The 4,578-nt window shown below is 40.2% G+C and overlaps 1 non-coding gene across 1 annotated transcript; it reads right to left on the bottom strand.

Moving 5' to 3' along the window:
- Nucleotides 1–2,543: 2,543 nt before the first annotated feature.
- Nucleotides 2,544–2,617, bottom strand: Trnas-cga. Its single transcript has one exon. It is a non-coding gene; the product is annotated as a tRNA-Ser (tRNA).
- Nucleotides 2,618–4,578: the final 1,961 nt, after the last annotated feature.

The raw sequence follows: 4,578 nt of genomic DNA, 5'->3' as shown, positions 1-4,578 counted from the left end.
TCGAGAGTGCTACCACACCACCGTGATGTGTGTTCTGGGTCCATCAGCCACATTGTCATGTATCTTTACACCAGAAACACTGATTTGCAGCATGTTTGCAAAGGCTTCAGCTATATATACAAGAATGCTTAAGGATATCTGCATGGTTGCCCCAAATCTGTCCGAATGTTAGACAGTAGCCGCTTAGGCTACAAAATGTGAAGAGAATGCCCAGACAGCAATTCTGTTCCAACCAGTACCTTGAGGTCCTTCAGAGACCTTCATAGACCCTTCAGGGGACTTGTCCTCTAATTATTTATCATCAGGTAACTGTTTAAGATGAAGTCCTGGTGACTACGTTAAATGTCAGAGCAGACAACATTCTAACGGTACACAGCACAGATTTTGCAACACTTCTTCAGCTCCCACAATTATTTGAATTATTTCATTTAAATGAGGTACTACGAAGTGCATCCTGCCCAAGATATCTCTGGTGCCGAACTTTCCAAATATGCTTTCGTCTTGCATGGTTAACAATTCTCATCTTGTCGACCATAATGGCGGCAATTTTACATAGCTGAGAGCCCTGCCCTGTGTTGCTGTGAGAAGTTGCCTGATGGGTTCCTGTTTGTTGATGATTTTACAAATTTCTCCTAGTTTGTTCTATTTTTCTGTATGGTCAGCAGTGGATGCTTCAGCTTGAAGCCATTAATTGTGACTAAGTTGGTGTGACACTACCAAATGTCCTGAAGTACAGTCGTGTTCACTTCGTGGGTTCACCATTAAAGGATTTTACTTATTTTGTAAGCTATATCTCCGCACTGAATGATTCGAGAGTAGTTTGAACATTATATATTTATTGCACTCTCAGTGTATATTTTAGAACACTGGGCACAAACAGAGTTCTATAGTTAACAAAGAACTTAAGAAGTAAAGAAATCACACACTGAATCTGATTTTACTGTTCACTACTGATGTGACCATTGACCATGTGCTTACCAAAACTTGTACATCAAGTGATGGAAATCATCCTGTATAACATCTCTGGATGTACTGTAATAGCATATTACTCAGATAGAAGACCTGTTATAATAAAAGAAAGGAAACATAGCTGCAAATATAGTTAGCATGTGGTGAACGGGTGTGCAGTAGACCAATATAGATCAGCAAACACATGTGGATAACAGCAGCGCATCACTTGCATCTGGCAAAATTCAGATTCAGAATACTTCAATCTAAATGTACACATGGCTATCACATCTCAGCGAAGGTTCCCCCAAGAATTAAACTATCAGGCACATGGGAAAACAATAACCATGATTAACAAAGTCTATTTTCATTTAATATGTATGTTCAAAAAGGGAATAAATTAATAACAGGAATTCCTATGTATATAGTATATGGATGAAACGATAACACAACGACTGAGATAAGGATTCCAAGCACACTTGCCACAAAAGCCATGCTTTCTTACAAAACTAAAAATACAAATATCCGAAAACACACTCACGCAGCTGTGACTAACGATATAGGTGAGACAGCATTCATGTTTCCTAACTGTAGCATGGACTTTACCGCCATTACTTGCTGTCACGTCATACAAAAGGTCTTTGGCTGTCCAGGAACAACATAGTACATATAGCCACAAAATTACTAATAGTTTCTCTTTTGGAAAGTTAAACACTGAAATAACTACAGCATGTGGGGAAACACACTAGATATTGGAAGGGAAAATATTAATTACATAGATGTGGAAATTACCATTAAAGGTTGGCAGTGACAGAAGCCCACATGGGCTTCGAAGAAATTTCTTTCAGTAGATTTTAATAATAAATTTTGAGTTAATGTGCAGAACTGACAGCAAGGATTAAAGTGAGAGGAGGTAAGTAGGTAAGTATAAACTCTCACTCTCTCACACAAGTATATCATCACCTGTGTGATGAAGTCTGTTATTAGCAGGGTCCCAGTAACCAGTGACTGCCAGATACAATCAACACACCAGTTCACGAGAACGGTGAAAGCTAGAGCACCAAAGAGGTTGGTGCAGATCTACGGCATACTCCTTGTAGGAAATAATATCCAATGGGTTGGTCCCCGTCTAGCCACAGCCAGATATCTTTGGCCAGCGCCCGGATACTGTGCCAATAGACTGGGGACTGATGATCATGTATTTTGGTCCCTTTATCCATCAAACCAACCAACCAACCAACCAATAGACTGACGCGCGAATGCGAATTTCAACTAGTGTAAGCGAGGTTTAATCCCTGTTTGGACCCTTTAGATATCAGTTAATGGTTTCACGATAAACCAAGAATGGCTGTCCTGTCTCTAATGTGAGATTCTGATTAATGGCAACTTTTGTCAGGATGTCTGCGTGTAAACAGTGGCAAGTGCTAAACACATTGGGGGCCGGCGAGTGGAAACTAAGAATTATTGTTATTATATTATTGCCGTTCTCAACACAGGGTCTCTAACTACATTGCTGGCAACCAGAAAGTGCAGAGATTTTCACTCTGCAGCGGAGTGTGCGCTGATATGAAACTTCCTGGCAGATTAAAACTGTGTGCACCGACCGAGACTCGAACTCGGGACCTTTGCCTTTCGCGGGCAAGTGCTCTACCATCTAAGCTACCGAAGCACGACTCACGCCCGGTCCCCACAGCTTTACTTCTGCCAGTATCTCGTCTCCTACCTTCCAAACTTTACAGAAGCTCTCCTGCGAACCTTGCAGATCTAGCACTCCTGAAAGAAAGGATATTGCGGAGACATGGCTTAGCCACAGCCTGGGGGATGTTTCCAGAATGAGATTTTAACTCTGCTGCGGAGTGTGCGCTGATATGAAACTTCCTGGCATATTAAAACTGTGTGCACCGACCGAGACTCGAAATCGGGACCTTTGCCTTTCGCGGGAAAGTGCTCTACCATTTGAGCTACCCAAGCACGACTCACGACCCGTCCTCACAGCTTTACTTCTGCCAGTACTTTGTCTCCTACCTTCCAAACCTCCCGAGTTCGAGTCTCGGTCTGGCACACAGTTTTAATCTACCAGGAAGTTTCAACCGGAAACTGATTAGCAAATACGTGATGTCTGTAATTAGAGTTCACTGTGCCCACTATTATGGAGAATTTAAGTCATTGATTATTGAAGTTCTTTACTCTGAGGATTTATGATGATATCTGGGATTCATAGATAATGCAGTTAACTATAACAATTTTCACTATGTTCTGAAAACGATAAAGCGTAAAATTCCAGACAAATGACTACCATTATCAGCTATTGTACTATCAGAGCTGTTCAGAGTCTATTGTGCGGATTCTATTATCTCTAGATAACGAAACTGTTCAATAATCGTTATCGATGTAAATGTTCAAAGTGAACGCTCGCCAAAATTTGATGTTAATACTCATCAAATGCCACACTAGTAATGGTAGAATCTCTGTCCTGTGGCGCCACGTTAAAATATGACATACACAAGCTGAGAATAAATCACTGAAATCATTCTGCAATTAACACTTTACCCCAATGCGAACTCATTGTTACATGCATACCGATTCACGTAAAATGGCATCCAAAGCTGTTCCTTGCAACTGCCCAAACGCCACGCAGCTTCCAACATGGAGTGCGCACTGATACGAATCTAGAAAACTGGGGCGTTACTCTAGCTTGCATGCTCTTATTTATATAGCCGCGGTGCGGACCGCCGAAGGCGCAGCCAACAACATTTGCCTTACTGACTAGTTGCTGGGGCTAACACAACACCACTTTAATTTACTAAATAATTAATTGCTTCATTCGTTGAAGGCCAATGAAGCTCTAGATTTAGTTGTGCAATCAGCATACAGGTAAGTATCTATAATAAAATTCTAGCGTGGCTAGGTTAATTACTTTTGGCGAGAGAATTATTTTAGATTTACTGCATGCAATATATGAGCTCTGAATTTGCCCTTTGGAGAGACGCTACAGCTATAGTTTTATAGATACCTTTTTGAAACGTCTCACATCTTTGTTATTATAGCGTATCTCCATTCAACCTAAATCTAAACATCCTAGCTTCATCTAATCACTTACTTAATCTATCTTGCTTCCGAACGTTTAGGACACAAAAACAGAAAATCATGAATTTCAACCAAAATATTACTTTGTGAGATCCAGCATGCTGTTTCCATTTAATTACAATGAAAAAGAAATCCGAATATAAATTTTGAAGTTTCTAGCCCCTTCCTGTTGCGCTGATGATTTTTTACGTAAAATTTCCAAATTTCTAAATCTGTTAAAGTTATTAAACTGAAACTTAAAACATTATTATTTTAGCATCACTCCTGACATGCTATTAGTTTTTCAGATTATTTACTTTACTTTTAAGGTATTGCGCAACATTTGTGACGTCATAGCTAGTTACAGTGGACTATGCTGGCACACAATGGAACGCATACGAATTCTATATGGCGTGAGTAGGCTGCTTCCCTACAACATGCCTGCCAGTAATAGTAAAATGTACAGTCTTAGTGCCCTGAATATGCTTTTCAAAGGAGATTTGTACAAATCCGAGGATGATGTGGATAACTGCATCTCAAATAAATATCCTGAATCAGTTCCTG

This window comes from Schistocerca piceifrons, chromosome 5 (assembly GCF_021461385.2).
Source record: "Schistocerca piceifrons isolate TAMUIC-IGC-003096 chromosome 5, iqSchPice1.1, whole genome shotgun sequence".
Lineage (NCBI taxonomy): Eukaryota > Metazoa > Arthropoda > Insecta > Orthoptera > Acrididae > Schistocerca > Schistocerca piceifrons.
This window is presented reverse-complemented; position numbering and strand designations above follow the sequence as displayed.